At 37.4% G+C, this 22649-nt stretch overlaps 1 pseudogene; it reads left to right on the top strand.

The window, feature by feature from the left end:
• The first annotated feature begins 19149 nt into the window (after window positions 1–19149).
• On the top strand, window positions 19150–19456 carry LOC100412351 (vacuolar ATPase assembly integral membrane protein VMA21 pseudogene; annotated as a pseudogene).
• The last annotated feature ends 3193 nt before the right edge of the window (window positions 19457–22649 follow it).

The raw sequence follows: 22649 nt of genomic DNA on the forward strand, positions 1-22649 counted from the left end.
ATTTGCACCTAGATATATTATAAGAAAACTACAGAACTCCAAAAACAAAGATCTGTTCTAAGCAGCAAAGGAATATGTAATTACCTACAGAAGAATTACATTTAGCTTTTTAGATGACATCTCAATAGCAACAGTAAAATCTAGAAGATGCTATAACATCTAAAAATGATTTTTTAAAATGGGGATTTGGGACAAGATGGCTGACTAGAAGCAGCTAAGGTGCATGGCTCTCACACAAGAACAAAAGGGGCAAGTAAATATAGCGCTTTCAACTGAAAAATCCAGGTACTCACATTAGGACTAATCAAGGAACCAACTCGACCCACAGAGAATGGAGAAAAACAAGAGAGGACAAGAGCCCACCTGGGGGTGACACAGCCAGGAGAACCTCCCCAACCCAGAGAAGCAGTAAGTGAATGTTTGACCCCAGGAAACCACGCTTCTGCCACTGATCTTTGCAACCTTTTGGTTGGGAGATTCCCCTCAAGGAGACACTCCACTGGGGCCTTCAGTCTGACACTCAGTATGAAGTCTCAGCAGAGCAGCCACTCAAGCATGCATGGAGGCTAAGGAGCTTTACATATTCCAGCTCTGGGCTTCCTGGCAAAAGTGACTGCAACTCCGGCAAGGCAAGAGATTGAACCTCCACACACACTTCTAGGAAGGGGGCTTAGTAGCAATGGTCTGTGGGTCTCACTTCCACTGAGCCTCACAGGAAAAGACCCACTGCTTGGAATTCCAGACAGTGTCACCCATACCTGGGACAGAGTTCCCAGGGGGAGGAGCGGGCCGCCATCTGTGCTGTTTGGGTGACTCAGCCATTCCAGCCTGCAGGCTTTGGAGAGTCAAACCAGGAGCAGAAGGGATCTCTAAACACAGCACAGCTGCTCCGCCAAAACGTGGACAAACTGCTGTTTTAATCAGTTCTCTGATCCATTCCTCCTGGGCAGGACCTCCCAACCTGGGCTTCTAGCCACTCCCATTGGTGTTCTCTGACTGATAGAGATTGGAATCTTCTCTGGGACAAGGGTGAACTGCCGTTTTTGCTGTTTGGGCAACTCAGCTGTTTCAGCCAACAGCCTTGGGAGGGTTCAAACCAAAAGAGGGTGAAAGCAGTATTCTATCACAGCACAGCTGCTCTATAAAGGCATGGCCAGACTGCTTCCTTAAGCAGGTATCCTATTCTGTTCCTTCAGACTGGGTAAGACTTCCCAAACAGCATATCAAGCCACCTCCTACAGGTTCATTTAGGCTGACAACAGTTCCATACTTTCCTGAGACAGAGCTCCCAGAGGAAAAGGCAGGCTGCCATCTTTGCTGTTTCACATCTAAAGGTCAGCAACCTCATAGAGTGAAGGTAGATAAGCCCACAAAAATGTAAAAGAATTAGTGCAAGAATGCTAAAAATTCAAAAAGCCAGAGTGCCCTACTTCCTCCAAATGACTGTATCACCTCTCCAGCAAGGGTTCAGAACCAGGCTGAAGCTAAGATAGCTGAAATGACAGAAGTAGAAATCAGAATATGAATAGGAACAGGGTTCACTGAGCTAAAGGAGTATGTTGTAACCCAGTGCATAGAAGCTAAAAATCATGATAAAACATAGCAGGAGCTGACAGACAAGATAGCCAGGATAGAGAAGAATGTAACTGACCTGATAGAGCTGAAAACACATTACAAGAATGTCATAATGCAATCATAAGTATTAATAGCAGAATAGAACAAATAGAGAAAAGAATCTCACAGCTTGCAGACTAAATTTCTGAAATAAGACAGGCAGACAAGTATAGAGAAAAAAGAATGAAAAGGAATAAAGAAAACCTCTGAGAAATATGGGTCACAAAAAGAGACTGAATCTAAAACTCATTGGTGTATCTGAAAGAGACTGGAAAAATGGAACCAATTTGGGAAACATACTTTAGGTTTCATGAATGAAAACTTCCCCAACCAGGGAAGACAGTCCAATATTGAAATTCGGGAAATGCAGAGAACACCAGTAAAATACTCAATGAGACAATTATCCCCAAGACACATAATAATCGAGTTCTCCAAAGTTGAAATGAAAGAAAAATTGTAAAAGTCAGCTAGAGAGAAAGGCCAGGTTACCTACAAAGGGAAGTCTATCAGAAGAACAGTGTACCTCTCAGCTGAAACCCAATAAGCCAGAAGAGATTAGGGAGTCAATATTCAACATTCTTAAAGTAAAGAAATTCCAATGCAGAATTTTGTAGCCAGCCAAACTAAGCTTCATAAGCGAAGGAGAAATAAGATCTTTTTTTAGAAAAACAAAGGCTGAGGAATTTGTTACCACCAGACCTGCCTTGCAAGAGCTCCTGAAGGAAGCACTAAATATGAAAAAGAAAGACTGTTACCAGTCACTATAAAAACACAATGTACTTCAGACCAGTGACACTGTAAAGCAACCATATAAAATGTCTGCAAAATAACCACCTAACATGATGACATGATCAAATCCACACATAGCAGCACTGAGCTTAAATGTAAATGGGCTAAATCCCCCAATTAAAAGACTTAGAGTGCCATGCTAGATAACTAATCAAGAACCATTTGTATGCTATCTTCAAGAGACCCATCTCTGATGCAATGACATGTATAGGCTCAAGATAAAGGGATGGAGAAAAATCTACAAAGCAAATGAAAAACAGAAAAAACACAAGGGTTGCAATCCTAGTTTCTTGCAAAACACAATTTAAACAAACAAAAATAAAAAAAGACAAAGAAGGGCATTACATAACAATAAATGGTTAAATTCAACAAAAAGAGCTAACTATCCTAAATATATATGCATTCAACACAGGAGCACCCACATTTATAATACAAGTTCTTAGAGACCTTCAAAGAAACTTAGACTTTACACAATAATAGTGGAAGACTTTAACACCCTACCCCAAATACTAGGAAGATCATCAAGACAGGAAATTAACAAGGATATTTGGGACCTAAGCTCAGCTTTAGATTAAGTGGATCTGATAGATATAGACAAAACTCTTCACCCTAGACGAGAGAATATACATTCTTCTGATCGCCATACAGTATTTACTCTAGTTTCAATCACATAATGGGAAGTAAAACACTCCCCAGCAAATGAAAAAGGGCTGAAATTATAGCAAACAGTCTCTTGAATCATAGCACAATCAAATTGAAACTCAAGACTAAGGAATTCACTCAAAACCAAACAATTGCAGGAAAACTGGATAACCTGCTTCTGAATGACTTCTGGGTAAATAATGAAATTAAGGCAGAAATCAAGAAGTTCTTTGAAACTAATGAGAAAAACATACAGTTACCAGAATCTCTGGGAGACAGCAAAGGTGGCATTAACAGGGAAATTCATGGCACTAAATGCTCACATCATAAAGCTAGAAAGATCTCAAGTTAACAACATAACATCACAACTAAAATACCAAGAACAAAGAAGCCCCAAAGCTGGTAGCAGACAAGAAATAACCAAATCAGGACTAGATTGAAGGAGATAGAGACATTTAAAAAAATTCAAAAGACCAATGAATCCAGGATCTGGTTTTTTGAAAAATTAAAAAAAATATATAGACCACAAGCTAGAAGAATAAAGAAGAAGAAGAGAGAAGATTCAAATAAATACTATCAGAAATGAAAAGGGGGATATCACCACTGACCACACATAAATACTAACAACCATCAGGGAATATTATGAACACCTCTATGCACATAAACTAAAAAATCTAGAAGAAATGGATATTTTTTGATGCATACACCTTTCCAAGACTGAACCAGGAAGAAATTGAATCTCTGAAGAAACCAATAATGAGTTCTGAAATTGAGGCAGTAATACATAGCCTACCAGCCAAAAAAAGTTTAAAAAAAAGGCCAGAACCAGATGGATTCACAGCTGAATTCTACCAGATGTACAAAGAAGAGCAGGTGCCATTGTTATTAGAACAATTCCAAAAAATTGTGGAGTAGGGACTCTTCCCTAACACATGCTATGAGGCCAGCATCATCTTGATACCAAAACTTGGCAGAGATACAACAACAACAACAAAAACTTCAGGCCACCATGCTTGATGAGCATCAGTAAAAATCCTCAACAAAATATTGGTAATCCAAATCCAGCAGCACATCAAAAGCTTATCCACAAGGATCAAATTGTCTTCATTTCTGAGATGCAAGCTTGGTTCAACATACACAAATAAACTACTCCGAACAGTTTCAAAGGAGGGACTCTTCCTTTACTCATTTTATGGGGCCAGCATCATCCTGATACCAAAACCTGGCAAGATTCAATAAAAAAAGAAAACTTCATGTCAATATCCCTGATGAACATTGATGCAAAAATCCTAAATATAATGCTGACAAACCAAATACAGCAGCACATCTAACAGTTTATCCACCACAATCAAGTCAGCTTTTTCCCTGGATAAAAGACTGTTTCAACATACACAAATCAATAAATTTAACTCATCACATAAACAGAACTAAAGGCAAAAACCACGTAATTATCTCAGTAGATGCAGAAAAAGCCTTTGATAAAATTTAACATCCCTTCATGTTAAAAATTCTCAATAAACTAGTTATTGAAGGAACATATCTCAAAATAATAAGAGCCATTTATGACAAACTGACAGCCACTATCATACTGAATGGGCTAAAGCTGGATCATACTGAATGGGCTAAAGTATTCCCCTTGAAAACTAGCATAAGACAAGGATGCCCTCTCTCACCACTCTTATTCAATGTAGTATTGGAAGTTCTGGCCAGTGGGATCAGGCAAGAGAAGGAAATAAAGTACATTCAAATAGGAAGAGAAGAAATCAAATATTCTTTGTTTCCAGATGACATGATTCTATACCTAGAAAACCCCATTGACTCAGCCCAAAAGTTTCTCCAGCTGATAAGGAACTTCAGCAAAGTCTCAGGATATAAAAATCAATGTGCAGAAATTACAAGCATTACTATACACCATCAACAGACTAGCAGAGAGCCAAATCATGAATGAACTCCCATTTACAATTGCCACAAAGAGAATACAATACCTAGGAATACAGCTAACAAGGGACGTTAAGGACCTCTTCAAGGAGAACTACAAAACACTGCTCAAGGAAATCACAGAGGACACTAGAAGTTGGAAAACCTTCCATGTTTATGGGTAGGTAGAGTCAATATTGTGAAAACGGCCATACTGCCCAAAGCAAAGACTCAATGTTATTCTCATTAAACTACCATTGACATTCTTCACATAATTAGAAAAAAACTATTTAAAAATTCATATGGGATCCCCGGATCCAAGATGGTGGTTTAGGAGCAACTCAGGATTGCAGCTCCCAGTGAAAGCGCAGAGGGTGAGTGCATTTCCAGATGGATATTTATTGCCCACAGACCAGGAGATTCCCAGGCGGAGGAGCCCCACGGGTCACCAGTGGGGCTATCTTGGCTGGTGTGGCTATTTTGCCAGTGCCCCAGCATGGCGGTTCTCCATACCAAATACACTGGTCTGGTTGCCCTTTTAAGCTGGTGATTGGAGCTCCAAAAAGGCAGAGTCGCCCACTCATCTGCTTAAACAGGGAGCAAGCCCAGGAGATTCCTGGGCAGCACGGGAATCGGTTGTTTCAGCCGATGCAGTGGGTCACAGCACGGGAAATCACACAGATCCTGGTGCCTTTTTGAAAGGTGACTGGAACACCTGGGAGAGAGTAAACTGTTCAACTTAAAAAAAAAAAGGCTCTGAGGCAGGGAGCCAGGTGATCAGGCTCAGCAGGTTCCCCCTCCCCCCAAAAAAAGAGCAGCAATTGGAAACACCCTGGGTTGAGAGTTTCATGGCAAACACAGCTGAACCCCGGACAGTCCAGCTATGTGGGGGAGGGGCGTCTGCCATTACTGAGGCACTCCACCCCTACGGAGGTAGTACACCATTGCTGAGGCAGCCCACCATTGCCGAGGCAACCCACCACTACATAGAGAGTCCGCCATTACAGAGGTGGGCCACCACTGCCAAGGCAGTTCTAACCACACCCATATAAACAGGACTGCAGGGAAGTTCTCATGGCAGGAAGGTGGAGCCCACAGCATCTCAGCAAAGCCTCTGCAGGCAGACAGTGACTAGGCTGCCTCCTTGCTGGGCAGGGCAGCCCTGAAAAAAAAGGCAGCAATGCAATGGAAACTCATTAATAAAGCCCTAACTCCCTGGATAGAGCACCTCGGGGAAAAAAAGGGGGGTGTTTTATGGGTTCTGCTGCTGCAGAGTTAAATGTACCTGCCCAGCAGCTCTGAACAATGGAGCTCATAGCTCAGCACTTGAGCTCCTGGAAAGGACAGACTGTCTCCTTAAGCAGCTCCCTGACCCCTGTATATCCAAAGAGTCACCTCACAAAGGACTGATCAGACAGACATTTGGCGGGCATCATTCTGGGACAAAGATAGCAGAAGAAGAAACTGGTAGCAACCCTTACTGTTCTGCAGGTGCTGTAGGTGATCCCCAGGCAAGCAGAACCTGGAGTGGACCTCAGCAGTCCTACAGCAGAGGGGCCAGACTGTTAGAAGGAAAACTAAGAAACAGAAATAACTTCATCATCAACAATCTGGACATCCACTCAGAGTCCAAATCTGAAAATGAGCAACTACACAGATGACAGGTGAATAAATCCACAAAGATGGGAAGAAACCAGCACAAAAAGGAGGAAAATACCCAAAACCAGAACACCTCTCCTCCTACAAGGGATCACAACTTATCACCAGCAAGGGAACAAAGCTGGATAGAGAGTGAGTGTGATGAAATGACAGAATCAGACTTCAGAAGGTGCGTAATGAGAAACTTCTGTGAGTTAAAAGAACATGTTCTAACCCAATGCAAAGAAACTAAGAATGTTGAAAAAAGATTTGATGAAATGCTAACAAGAATGGACAACTTAGAGAGGAATATGAGTGAATTGATGGAGCTGAAAAGCACAACACGAGAACTGCATGAAGCATGCACAAGTTTCAACAGCTGAATTGACCAAGCAGAAGAAAGGATATCAGAGGTTGAGGATCAACTCAATGAAATAAAACAAGAAGGCAAGATTGGAGAAAAAAGTGTAAAAAGGAATGAACAAAGTCTCCAAGAAATATGAGACTATGTGAAAATACCTAATCTACGTTTGATAGGTGTACCTAAATGTGATGAAGAGAATGAATCCAAGCTGGAAAATACTCTTCAGGATATTATCCAGGAAAACTTCCCCGACCTAGCAAGGCAGGACAATATTCAAGTCCAGGAAGTACAGAGAACACCACAAAGATATTCCTGAAGAAGAGTAACCTCAAGGCACATAATCATCAGATTGACCAGGGTTGAAATGAAGGATAAAATGCTAAGGGCAGCCAGAGAGAAAGGTCAGGTTACCCACAAAGGGAAGCCCATCAGACTCACAGCAGATCTCTCGGCAGAAACCCTACAAGCCAGAAGAGAGTGGGGGCCAATATTCAACATCCTTAAAGAAGAGAACTTTCAACCCAAAATTTCATATCCAGCCAAACTAAGCTTCATAAGTGAAGGAAAAATAAAATTCTTTGTGAACAAGCAAGTAAGCAAAGATTTTGTCACCACCAGGCCTACTTTACAAGAGCTCCTGAAAAAGGCACTACACATACAAAGGAACAACCAGTACCAGCCACTCCAAAAACATACCAAATGGTAAAGAGCATCAACAAAATGAAGAATCTGCATCAACTAATGGACAAAACAGCCAGCTAGCATCAAAATGGCAGTATCAACATCACACATAACAATATTAACCCTAAATATAAATGGACTAAATGCCCCAATCAAAAGACACAGACTGGCAAATTGGATAAAAAGCCAAAACCCATCGCTGTGCTGTATCCAAGAAACCCATCTCAGACACAAGGATACACAAAGGCTCAAAATAAAGGGATGGAGGAAGATTTACCAAGCAAATGGAGAGCAAAAAAAAAAGCAAGAGTTGCAATTCTAGTCTCTGATAAAATAGACTTTAAAGCAATAAAGATCGAAAGAGACAAAGAAGGACATTACATAATGGTAAAAGGATCGATGCAACAAAAAGAGTTAACGATCCTAAATATATATGCACCTAATACAGGAGCACCCAGATACATAAGACAAGTTCTTAATGACTTACCAAGAGACTTAGACTCCCACACAATAATAGTGGGAGATTTTAACACCCCATTGTCAATATTAGACAGATCAACCAGACAGAAAATTAACAAAGATATCCAGGACTTGAACTCAGACCTGGAACAAGCAAACCTGATAGACACTTACAGAACTCTCCACCCCAAACCCACAGAATATACATTCTTCTCAGCACCACATCACACCTACTCTAAGGCTGACCACATAATTAAAAGTAAAGCACTCTTCAGCAAATGCAAAATAACAGAAATCATAACAAAGAGTCTCTTAGACCACAGTGCAGTCAAGTTAGAACTCAGAATTCAGAAATTAACTCAGAACTGCACAGTTTCATGGAAACTGAACAACTGGCTCTTGAATGTTGACTGGATAAAGATTGAAATGAACGCAGAAATAAAGATGTTCTTAGAAACCAACGAGAACGAACATACCAGAATCTCTAGGACACATTTAAAGCAGTCTCTAGAGGAAAATATATAGCAATAAGTGCCCACATGAGAAGCAAGGAGAGATCCAAAATTGACACCCTATCATCAAAATTGAAAGAGCTAGAGGAGCAAGATAAAAAAAACTCAAAACCTAGCAGAAGACAAGAAATAACTAAGGACAGAGCTGAACTGAAGGAGATAGAGAAACAAAAAAAAACCTTCAAAAAACCAACAAATCCAGGAGCTGGTTTTTTGAAAATATCAACAAAATAGACAAACCACTAGCCAGATTAATAAAAAAGAAAAGAGAATAACAAAATAGATGCAATAAAAAACCATAAAGGGAAATCACCACAGATTCCACAGAAATTCAAACCATCATCAGAGAATATTACAAACAACTCTATGCACATAAACTAGTAAACCTGGAAGAAATGGATAAATTCCTGAACACTTGCCTCCTCCCAAGCCTAAACCAGGAAGAAGCTGAAACCCTGAATAGACCAATAACAAGATCTGAAGTTGAGGCAGCAATTAAGAGCCTACCACACAAAAAAAGCCCAGGTCCAGATGGGTTCACAGCCGAATTCTACCAGACACACAAAGAGGAGCTGGTACCATTCCTTCTGGAACTATTTCAAATAATCCACAAACAGGGAATCCTTCCCAAATCATTTTATGAGACCAACATCATCCTGATACCAAAACCGGGCAGAGACTCAACAAGAAAAGAAAACTTCAGGTCGACATCCATGATGAACATAGAGGCAAAAATCTTCAATAAAATACTGGCAAGCCGATTGCAACAGCACATCAAAAAGCTTATTCACCATGATCAGGTAGGATTCATCCCGGGAATGCAAGGCTGGTTCAACACATGGAAGTCTATTAACGTAATTCACCACATAAACAGAACCAAAGACAAAAAGCACATGATTATCTCAATTGATGCAGAGAAGGCCTTTGACAAAATTCAACAGCCTTTATGCTAAAAACCCTCAATAAACTATGTATTGACGGAACGTGTCTCAAAATAATAAAAGCTATTTATGACAAACCAACAGCCAATATCATACTGAATGGGCAAAACCTGGAAGCATTCCCTTTGAAATCTGGCACTAGACAAGGATGCCCTTTCTCACCACTCATATTCAATATAGTACTGGAAGTTCTAGCCAGAGCAATCAAAAGAAAAAGAAAAAGAAATAAAGGGTATTCAAATAGGAAAGGAGGAAGCCAAATTGTCTCTCTTTGTAGACGACATGATTGTATATCTAGAAGATCCCATCATCTCAGCCCAAAATCTCCTGAAACTGATAAGCAACTTGAGCAAAGTCTTAGGATGCAAAATCAATGTGCAAAAATCACAAGTATTCCTATACACCAATAACAGACTTAAACAGAGCCAAATCAAGAATGAACTATCATTCACAATTGCTACAAAGGGAATAAAATACCTAGGAATACAACTAACAAGTAATGTAAAGGACCTCTTCAAGGAGAACTATAATCCACTGCTCAACGAAATAAGCAAGGACACAAACAGGTGGAGAAACATTCCGTTTTCATGGTTAGGAAGAATCAATATCATGAAAATGGCCATACTGTCCAAAGTAATTTATAGATTCAATGGTATCCCCATCAAGCTACCAATGACCTTCTTCACAGAATGGGAAAAAACCACCTTAAACTTCATATGGAACCAAAAGAGAGCCCACATAGCCAAGTCAATTCTAAGCAAAAAGAACACAGCAGGAGGCATCACACTACTGGACTTCAAACTATACTACAAGGCTACAGTAATCAAAACAGCATGGTGCTGGTACCAAAACAGACATATAGACCAATGGAACAAAACAGAGGCATTGGAGGCAACACAACATATCTACAACCATCTATCTGATCTTTGACAAACCTGACAAAAACAAGCAAAGGGGAAAGGATTCCCTGTTTAATAAATGGTGTTGGGAAAACTGGCTAGCTATGTGCAGAATGCAGAAACTGGACCCCTTCCTGACACCTTACACTAAAATTAACTCCAGATAGATTAAAGACTGAAACATAAGACCTAACACCATAAAAACCCTAGAGGAAAATCTAGGCAAAACCATTCAGGCCATAGGTGTAGGCAAGGACTTCATAACCAAAACACCAAAAGCATTGGCAACAAAAGCCAAAATAGACAAATGGGACCTAATCAAACTCCACAGCTTCTGCACGGCAAAAGAAACAGTCACTAGAGTGGATCGGTAACCAACAGAATGGGAAAAAATTTTTGCAGTTTACCCATCTGACAAAGGGCTGATTTCCAGAATATACAAAGAACTAAACAGATTTGCAAGAACAAAACAAGCAAGCCCATTCAAAAGTGGGCAAAGGATATGAACAGACACTTTACAGAAGAAGACATACATGAGGCCAACAAACATATGAAAAAATGCTCATCATCACTGGTCATTAGAGAGATGCAAATCAAAACCACATTGAGATACCATCTCACGCCAGTTAGAATGGCGATCATTAAAAAATCTGGAGACAACAGATGCTGGAGAGGATGTGGAGAAAAAGGAACACTTTTACACTGTTGGTGGGAGTGTAAACTAGTTCAACCATTGTGGAAGACAGTGAGGCAGATTCCTCAAGGCCTTAGAAATAGAAATTCCATTTGACCCAGCAATCCCATTACTGGGTATATATCCAAAGGATTATAAATCACTCTAGTATAAGGACACATGCAAATGAATGTTCATTGCAGCACTGTTTACAATAGCAAAGACCTGGAACCAACCCAAATGCCTATCGATGATAGGCTGGACAGGGAAAATGTGGCACATATACACCATGGAATAGTATGCAGCCATCAAAAACGATGAGTTCGTGTCTTTTGTGGGGACATGGATGATCCTGGAGACCATCATCCTCAGGAAACTGACACAAGAACAGAAAATGAAATACCGCATGTTCTCACTCATAGGTTAACTCCATTGACTGCCAAAATAGCATCCCCAACGTGCAGCCCTCCACATCTATCAGCAGGTTGCCCTGGATGGATCTCAAAGATGAGGATTGGAACCCCATTTTCTTTCCTACCCTAAAGCAACACTAAAAGGCAGTAAATTAGAAAAAATTCATATGGAATCACAAAAGAGTTTGTATAGCCAGGACAATTCTAAGCAAAAAGAACAAAGCTGGAGGCATTACACTACCTGACTTCAAACAATACCGTAAGGCTGTAGTAGCCAAAACAGCATGGTAGAGGTACAAAAATGGGCAGATAGATTAATGGAACAGAATCAAGAACTCAGAAGTAAAACTACACAAATCTACAACCATCTGATCTTTGACAAATCTGACAGAAACAAGCAATGAGGAAAGGATTCCCTATTTAACAGATGGTGCTAGAAGAAGTGGCTATTCATATGCAGAAAATTGAAATTGGACCCCTTCCTTATACCTTATACAAAAATTAATCCAAGATGGATTAAAAAATTAAATGCAAAACTCAAAACTATAAAGACCCTAGAAGAAAATCTAGTCAATACCATTTAGGATATAGGCACGGGCAAAGATTTTATGATGAAATTACCAAAAGCAATTGCAACACAAGCAAAATTTGACAAATGGGATCTTATTAAACTAAATAGCTTCTGCTCAGCAAAAGAAACCATCACTAGAGTGAACAGACAACATACAGAATAGGAGAAAATTTTTGCAATCTATCCATCTGACAAAGATGTAATATCCAGAATCTACAAGGAACTTGAACAAAATTTACAAGAAAAAAGAACCCCATTGAAAAATGGGCAAAATACATTAACAGGAAATTTTTAAAAGAAGACATACGTGGGCCAACAAATGTATGAAACAAAGCTTAACATCACTGATCATTAGAGAAATGCAAATCAAAAACACAATAGTATACTATCTTATGCAAGTCAGAATGGTGATTATTAAAAAGTCAAGAAACTACAGATGCTGGTGAGGTTGTGGAGGAATAGGAATGCTTTTATACTGTTGGTGGGAATGTAAATTAATTAAACCATTGTGGAAGACAGCGTGGCAATTCCTGAAAGGATTTATAAGCAGAAAGACCATTTGACCCAGCAATCTCATTACTGGGTATATACCCCAAGGAGTATAAATCATTATGTTATAAAGATACATGCATGCATATGTCCATTGCAGCACTATTCACAATAGCAAAGTTGTGAAATTAACTCAAATGCCCATCAATGATAGACTGTATAAAGACAACATGGTCCACATACACCGTGGAATACTATGTCACCAGTAGAAGGAGTGAGATTATGTGTTTTGCAGGGACATGGATGAAGCTAGAAACGATCATCCTCAGCAAACTAATGCAGGGACAGAAAACCAAAGACCACATATTCTCAGTGATAAGTGGGAGCTGAACAATGGGAACACATGGACAAAGGGAGGGGAACAGCACACACTGGGGCCTTTTGGGGGATGACAGCGGGGCAGGGAGAGCATTAGGAAAAAAAGCTAATGTATGCTGTGCTTCATACCTAGGTGATGGGTTGATAGGTGCAGCAAACCACCATAGTACATGTTTACTTATATAACAAACCTGCACATCTTGTACATGTACCCTGAAACTTAAAAAATAAAATAAAATAACAATTTACGAAAAGTAGAACTACCATGTGGATTCAGCAATTTCGTTGCCAGGTATACATCCAAAGGAAATGGAATCAGTATGTAGAAGGGATATCAGCACTCCCATGTTCACTGCAGCATTATTCACCATAGCCAAATATGGAATCAAGCTAAGTGTCCATCAATAGATGAATGGATGAATTTAATGTGGCATATATACACAACAGATACTATTCAGCTTTTAAAAGAAGAAAATCCTGCCATTTGTGACTACAGAAATGAACCTGGAGGACATTGTGCTAAGTGAAATAGGCCAGGCACAGAAAGATAAGTATCATATAATTTCACTTACATGTGAAACTTAAAAGAATTGAGCTGATAGAAGTAGAAAACAGACTGGTGATTTGGTCCTTCCAAGGACTGGGAAGATGTTGGTCAAATTTTACAAAATTTCAGTTAGGTAGGAAGAATAAATTCAACAGATCTATTGTACAACATCGTGACTATAGTTAACTATTGAAAATTGCTAAGAGCATAGATTTTAAGTGTTCTCACCACAAAATGATAAGTATGTGAGGCAATGCATATGTTCTAGCTTGATGAAGCCATTACATGTATAAATATATCAAAACAAGTTGTATATGATAAGTATATATAATTTGTATTTATCAATTGAAGAACAAATAAGTAAAAATGAAGTATTAATACACACAATTTGGATCGATCTCAAGGATGGATTATGTTGAGTGAAAAAAGCCAGTCTCAAAAGATCACGTACTGTTTATTCCATTCATATAACATGCTTGAATTGACAAAGGTATAGAAATGCAGAATGGATTAGAGGTTATTAGGGCTTAAGGATGATAGATTTTAGAGAGTAGGCATGGCTGTAAAGGGATAGCATGGAGGAGTTCTTAGTGGTAATTGAATAGTTTTGTATTTTAAGTCAGTGTTGGTTATTAAAATCTACACATGTGATAATACCAACTATACATATTATATGTGCATAGAATATAGAACTATAGGCAGGCATTGTGTCAATGCCAATTTCTTGGTTTTGATATTGTGCTATAATTATGTAAGATGTTACCAGCTGGGTAAACTTGAAGAAAACTATAAAGGAACTCTTTGTATTATCTTTGCAAATTTCTCTCTATCTGTAATTATTTTAAAATAAAGTTTTTTTTAAATGAAGGTTTTCTTTAGTTAAGAATTTGCAAGTTAATTTTTCCATTACTGCCATGTGTGTACCTATGCAAAATAAAGTTTTAAGAGCTTTATTTTTTTATTTATAATGAAGAAATTATACACACAAAAATAATCAACAGAAGGCTGGTGAAATATATTGACATCAGACTGAGCTGGCTTTAAAACAGAAAAACATGTAATAAAATTAAAACCTTATAAATAATGCCAAATTAAACAACTGCCTCAGAATCTTTATCAATTCTGGATATGTATAAACCAAATAACATAGCCTCACAATATGTGAAACAGAGACCATCAGACTTACAAGAAGAAACTGATAAATTGACAATCACTGTTATATTATAGAATTTTAACATAATTCCTTTCAGTAGTTGCTAAATGAAGCAAACCAATACTAAATAAAGATGGCAATAAATTAAACAACATAGCAAGTTTTATCTGATGAATGCATGTGAAATAAGATGCTGAACAAAAATAATGAGTACATATTCATTCTAGAGTAAACAGAAAATTTAAAAAAAACCACATACTATAACACAAAGCAAATATTACCAAAGAATCATTTACGTGGACTTCAGTGTTAGAATGGTCAGTCAGGAGCTTAAGGAGATACTGACAGCCAACTGCAATTTAATGGACTCTCACCAGGATGTGATATTTGGTCTTCTCTACTGGCTCTATACTCTCTCCCTAGATGAGCACATCTACTCCCATGGTTTTAAACACCAGATATGTACTGATGACTCCCAAATTTATGTGTTTAGCCATGATGGACTCTATGATCTCCTGACGTGTGTAGTGATCTAATTGGCTACTCATTATCGTCACTTGAATGACTAACAGGCTTTATCTATTGAACATGCTCAAAACATAATCCTGGACTTTTCTCTCTAAATCTTCTTGTATCTCAATAAATGCCACCATTATCAAGGTAATTGCTCAAGCTAAAAACATATTAATTATCCTTGATTCCTCCATCCAATCCATCAGCAAGTCCAGTATGTCCAGTTCCTAAATACATTCCAAAACCATCCACTTAACCTCCACTGGGCCAACATTATACCTACACACCTTCATCTCTCACTTGCAGTAGCCTCCTAACTGGTTGTTCTTCCTTCACTACTTACCTTTACAGTCTATTCATTACCCAGCTGCAAGTGTAAAATGTTTTAACTGTTAATCAGATCATGTTAGTCACATGCTCTAAACTTTGTAAGAGTCTTCCACTACACTAATAATAACATCCAAACTTGCTACCCCAGATTTCAAGGCACATTCATGATCTGGCCTCTACCTATTACTGTAGTCTTACATCGTGGCCTCACCTCAAATGTTGCATTCCCAAAGAAGCCTTTTATTTTCTTCTTGTTTAAGGTAGTACTCTCTACCTACAGCTACTCTTTATCACAACACCCTGGTTAAATTCCTCATAGCATTTACTATGATCTGAAAGGAATACACACTCACACACACTCACCTCTCACTCCCACTGAATTTCTTGTCCTATGTTACCATGCATCTTGTCCATTTCACTTTAACAAGCCACTCAGAAACTCCAAACACTACTATCCCTGAGAGCGGGCCCAAATTTATACAACTACAAACTAGAATTTGTTCATATACCTGAACATTCAAATATAAAATTTAGCAAATTCTGTTCAGGCTACAAAACTTACTACAAAGAAGATGAAAATATCTTAACTGCTAAATATGCACACCTTGCACACACCATTGGTAAAATAAGAGTGATCTGCTTTTCTGTAATATTGAGGTTTTCATAATGAAAGTTGTTTCAATTTTCTTAAAACATGAAGAAGCACTTACTGGGATTTTTGACTATACATAAATGGAAGTAGATAGCATCCTCAGACACATGCTTACAAGTGGGCTATTGTTGCCAGTCACAGAAAATATTTCTTTGAGTTTTCTTAATATTTCTTTGAGTTTTCTGTTGGTCTGCCATAAAATCATATTTTCAAAACATGAGATAAGAAGAATGTCATTCTCTTATTTGAAAATATATTGAAGATGGGAAAGAAGAAAATTATTAGAGTAAAATAGAATTTATGCTGTTCCTCTAAAACTGAAGATCTTTAAAGAATATTTAAGGATTTCGTCAAAAAAAGCTGGAGACTTGTTGAAGTTGTAAAGACAAATTTTAAAATAATCGGCAATATACTATTGCAATAGGGAACATCATCCAGCATAAACTGAACACAACTTCAATTTGTGGAGAGGTACCTAGGTATTATGAATAAAAAAATGAAAGAGGAAATGGTAAGAATTTGAGCAGAGTACAGGAAACAGAAAATTGTAAAAAGCAAGAAGGGAGGCTTGAGGTGCCTACTGAATCAGATATATCTTAGATCACAAGTCCTTTCAAATATCTGAAAAGCCTTCCCAAGGATGATGGTTACAAAAAAGCTGAGACTGTGGTGACTACAATAAATATTGAACTGTTTAATGCCAAGACACTGAAGAGCATCTACTAGCATCAGCACCATCCAGGAAGATGACCTCACAAATGAGTGAAATAAGCCACCTGTGACCATCTTGAAAAAAAAGGGCTATGTGACCTTTCAGACAGAAAATTCAAAATAGCTGTGCTAAGAAAACTCAAAGAAATTCAAGATAACACAGAGAAGGAATTTAGAATTCTATCAGATAAATTTAACAAAGAGATTGAAGTAATTAAAAAGAAGCAGAAATTCTACAGCTGAAAAATGTAACTGGCATACTGAAGAATCATAGTCCTTTAATAGCAGAATTGATCAAGCAGAAGAAATAATTAGTGAAGTTAAAGACAGCCTGTTTGAAAACTCACAGTCAGAGAAGACAAAAGAAAAAGTGATAAAAAAAAAAATGAAGCACACCTATGAGATTTAGAAAATAGCATCAAAAGAAAAATCTTAAAGTTATTGGCTTCTAAGGGAAGACAGAGAAAGATATAGGGACAGAAAGTTTACCCAAAGGGATACTAATAGAGAGCTTCTCAAACCTAAAGAAAGAGATCAATATCCAAATACAAGGCTATTGAACACAAAGCAGGTTTAACCAAAAGAAGACTACCTCAACACATTTTATAATCAAATTGCCAAAGATCAAGGATACAGAAAGGACCCTAAAAGCACCAAGAGAAAAGAAACTAATTACATACAGTGGAGCTCCAATACATTTGACAGCAGACATCTCAGTGGAAACTTTACAGACCAGGAGAGAGGAGTGTGACATATTTAAAGTGCTGAAGGAAAGAAATCTATTTTCCTAGAATTCTATATCCAGTGAAAATATTCTTCAAACATGAAGGAGAAATACTTTCCCAGAAGAAACAAACCACAACTTGAGGGACTTCACAACACCCAGACTTGTCTCACAAAAGGTTAAACGGATTTCTTCAGACTTGTCTCACAAAAGGTTAAATGGATTTCTTCAATCTGAAAGAAAAAGGTGTTAACAAGCAACAAAATATCATCTGAAGGCAAAACACTCATTGGCAATAGAAAGTACACAGGCAAACACAGAAGTTTATAATGCTGTAGTTGTATTGTGTAAACTACTCATATCTTAAGTAGAAAAACTAAAAGATGAATTTATCAAAAATAATAACAAAACACTTTTTCAAAACATGGACAGTGTAATAAGATATAAATTGAACCAAGAAAAAATTTAAAAGTAGAGGGGGAATGAAGTTAAAGTGTACACTTTTTATTAATTTTTTGTTGCTGTTTGTAAGTTTGTTTTGCAATTACTGTTAAGTTGTCGTCACTTTAAAATAATGGGTTATAAAATGTTATTTGAAAGCATTATAATAACTCCAAATCAAAAAACCTACAACAAATACCCAAAAATTAAAAGGAAATAATTTAAACATACCACTAGAGAAAATTATGTTCACAAAAAGGAAGACAGGAAGGAAGGAAGAGAAGACCACAAAACAACCAGAAAACAAATAACCAAAATGGCAGAAGTCCTTACTCATTAATAATAATATTGAATGGAAATGGACTCAACTCTCCAATCAAAAGATAGAGTAGCTCAATGGATTCAAAAAACAAGACCCAGTGATCTGTTGCCTACATGACACACATGTCGCCTATAAGGACATGTATAGACTGAAAATAAAAAGATGGAAAAAGATATTCCATGCCAATGGAAACAAAAAAAAAATGCAGGAGTAACTATACTTATTTATATCAGAATAAACAGATTTCAAGACCAAAACTATAAAAAGGACAAAGAGGGACATTACATATAATAAAGGGGCTAATTCAGCAAGAGGATATAACAATTGCAAATACATATGCACCCAACACTGGCGCACCTAGATATATAAATAAAATATTAATAGAGCTAAAGGGAGAGGTGGATTTCAACACACTAATGTGGACACTTCAGCACCCCACTTACAGCACTGGACAGATCATCTAGACTGAAAACCAACAAAGAAACATCAGATATACTCTGCACTGTAGACCAAATGGACCTAACAGATATTTACAGAACACTTCATCCAATGGAGGAGGAATACACATTCTTCTCTTCAGCACATGGGTCATTCTCAAGGATAGATCATATGTTTTAGGCCACGAAACAAGTCTTAAAACATTGAAAATAATTGAAATCATATCAAGCATCTTCTCTGACCATAATGAAATAAAACAAGCAGTCAAAAACAAGAGGAACTGGAACCGCCTTGACCAGTCCCCTGCCGCCAAGCTCTGGGGCCAGAAGGGCGACACCATGGAGCGCCTGGATAAAGCAGCACTGAATGCACTGCAGCCTCCGGAGTTTGGAAATGAAAGCTCATTAGCATTTACACTGAAGTCGCTCCTGTTCTTTACAGCTCTAATGATCACTGCTCCTATTGGATTATATTTCACAACTAAATCTTACGTATTTGAAGGTGCCTTTTGGATGTCCAACTGGGGACAGTTATTTTTATGCTGCTATTGTTGCAGTCTTCGCTGTCCATGTGGCGCTGGCCCTCTTTGTGTACATCGCCCGGAATGAAGGCTCACGACAGTGGCGTGAAGGCAAACAGGATTAAAATGAACATCACCTTTTGATAGTATTAAATTGATTTTTTAAATGGTAAAGGCTGGAGTTGGAGACATCTGATCTGAATAAAATTGAAAGAACATGTTCAAGTCAGTCTTAAGGAGTCATGTTTGAATAGTGTAAATTTTGATCCTTCTAATACATTGGTTTAATTCAGTTTTAACTGTATGAATCTCATTTGCAAATGAGAATTCAAAAAAGTTAAATTAGTTACAAATAAATATGTTAATTTAGTTACGCATTATTCTGGAAGGAATTATATCTTCTTTCAACAGAGCGTATTTTATAGTATTCTGACTTATGGTTGCTTTTGAGTTTTACTCCTTTGGATATATTAAGATGCACACAGTGAAGCAAATTAGACTCCACTTTATGCTGGAATGCATTCCTTAGCATGAAAATACCAGGTCCTTGGATTTGGGATTTTAATTTCCTATGGAAAGTTGCTTAAATTGTGGACAATGGAATTAATCTGAATGTCACTAAGGAATTTCACATGAAGTGTAATCCCTAGTCAATAGGAATTTTCCATTACATTATTTTATGTGAAAACTAGGCTAAATCACACACATTCAGGTGAAAGGACTTTAGCTTACTGAAGGATCTAGAGAGCAAAGCAAATATCTCACTATTCAAACACTCAGCCTGCTTCCTTCAAGTCCTCTTGCAGGCCAGCTTTGTGCTTTGCAGACCAACTTTTTAATGAGATACTTTGCTTCCTCATTCAACATTGAAGCTAGGCTTCAATGAAAAGGTTTAAGGAAGCTTTATTTAAAATTGTTTTTCCTACTTTTAAAAAAAATTGTAGTGTATATGATAGGAATTTGCATTTAAATATGTTCATTTTTTTATATGTTAGGTGTAGAAACCATCTTGAAAACATTATTTTTGTCACCCAAAAAGTATCCTCCTTGGGCGTATCTGATGGTAAAAACCTTGATTTTATTTTTGCACGTTTAGTCTGTGTTCTATCTAGTTATTTGGTACTAATTGTGTGCAATATAAAACATTCCCTCAAATGTTCGTTTGTTTTATTATAAAGCCTTAATATATGTTCTTTGTAGAAAACTGGAAAAATAGATAGTCAAACAAGAAAAAAAAATCAAAATTTCCCATAACGTTGCCATCTAAAAATAAGCTCTATTTTAGTTTATATCCCATATGCATTTTTGAAAGCCATTTCTTAATGCTAGTTTGATACATACTAAAAGTTTAGTTTACAAGTTCAAATTTTGCCAGCTTTTTCTGACAGCTATTTGCATTTTTTTCAGATGAGTGATTACTATTTTTTTCTTTTTTCCTGTTTCCTTCCTTCCTTCCTTCCTTCCTTCCTTCCTTCCTTCCTTCCTTCCTTTCTTCCTTCCTTCCTTCCTTCCTTCCTTCTTTCCTTCCTTCCTTCCCTCTTTCTTCTTTCTTTCTTTCTTTCTTTCTTTCTTTCTTTCTTTCTTTCTTCTTTCTTTCTTTCTTTCTTTCTTCTCTTTCTTTCTTTTTTGTCTTGCTCTGTTGCCCAGGCTGGAGTGCAGTGGCATGATCTCAGCTCACAGCAACCTCCACCTCCTGGATTGAAGTAATTCTCAGCTTCTGTCTCCTGAGTAGATGGGACTACAGACGCCCGCCACCACACCTGGCTATTTTTTTAAATATATATATATTTTTAGTAGAGATGGGGGTTTCACCATGTTGGCCAGGCTGGTCTCGAACTCTTGACCCAGCTGCCTCAAACTCTCAAAGTGCTGGGATTACAGGTGTGAGCCATCACACCTGGCCTTATTGGCCATTTTCTAAATGAGCACATTCTGTCTTTATTCTCTTAAAGTTCAAATTTTCTCTTACTGCTAATCCTAATACTTAGGATTCTTGTTTAAGTATTTGAAACCATTACTGATTTGTTGTTCACATTTGTTATTTTTTATGTTGCAAAACATAAAAACTTTTTTATGGACTAAAGTAATAGAGGGATGATTAGTCATAAAAGTCAAATAGGCATTTGTGTTTAACTGTTGAGAAAAGTGAAAGATCAGTATGATTATTATGGAACTGTTTTTAATTCTTGCTTAAAGACCAAAATTTTTATATGACATTTGAGTCTATGGTATTGCATGGTAGATTTCTAGATGGTCCCTACTTAAGACATATTGTTGTTTAGAATTGTCCACCTAATTTCTTTTTATATAATGCCAGTGTTTTTCTTGTGGGTTTGGAATCTAATGTTATTTGTAAAGTATTACTGTCCAATGTTGAATTATTTTGTTTTGTTTCAGGCATTTGCTGAATAATGATATATGGGTATTTTTCTGCAAGTATATAAACCAGGGGCACATGCAAAGGCAGTTGTAATTTCCTCTTGGAAAACACGCCAAGTGTTTGAAGGTTAAAATGGAATGCTAGGATTGATATCTAGAATTATTACAAAATAGACTCGTTTTCATAGCAGTTAGTTTTTTCCTAGAGTTTTAACTGTTAACTCACTAGTATGCTGCTGTTTTTAACTATGTTAAATAACATGTAGTATTTAACAAATAGATTTATTTTTCAAGTTGTCTCACTAGTTTCCTTTTACACAATGTATATATTTCAAGATGTATAGAAAGGAAAGCTACAGTTAAGCCCTTATACATGTTTTAAGGTAGGAATATGTTCCCTATTGTTTGAAAACTGATGGTAAGAATAACCTCAATTAGGAGGTATAACTTGAAGTGTCAGCCCAGACTACTGATTTAACATCATTTATGGTAACACATTACCTTCCTCACCTCCTGTTTTGTCCCCAAGAATGTAGTCCTTTTTCTCAGTTGTGTTGAAGAATGAAAAGTCTGCTGTAGAATGCATCTAATGTCATTAGCTCTTCAAATGGGTACCATTGTCATATAACAGTAGAATCTGGTTTTGTATTGTTAGCGAAAAAAATTTAAACCTGCCATTAAAAAAAACCTGTTTCATGGAAATCTAACAGAAATACATTTTAATAATTAGAACATTTTCTTTCTTTTTCCTTTCTTTCTTTCTTTCTTTCTTTCTTTCTTTCTTTCTTTCTTTCTTTCTTTCTCTCTCTCTCTCTTTCTTTCTTTCTCTTTCTTCTTTTCTTTCTTGACAGAGTTTCACTCTTCTTACCCAGGCTGGAGTGCAAGGGTGCAATCTCAGCTCACTTCAACCTCCACCTCCTGAGTTCAAGAAATTCTGCT

Source organism: Callithrix jacchus, chromosome X (assembly GCF_049354715.1).
Source record: "Callithrix jacchus isolate 240 chromosome X, calJac240_pri, whole genome shotgun sequence".
NCBI lineage: Eukaryota > Metazoa > Chordata > Mammalia > Primates > Cebidae > Callithrix > Callithrix jacchus.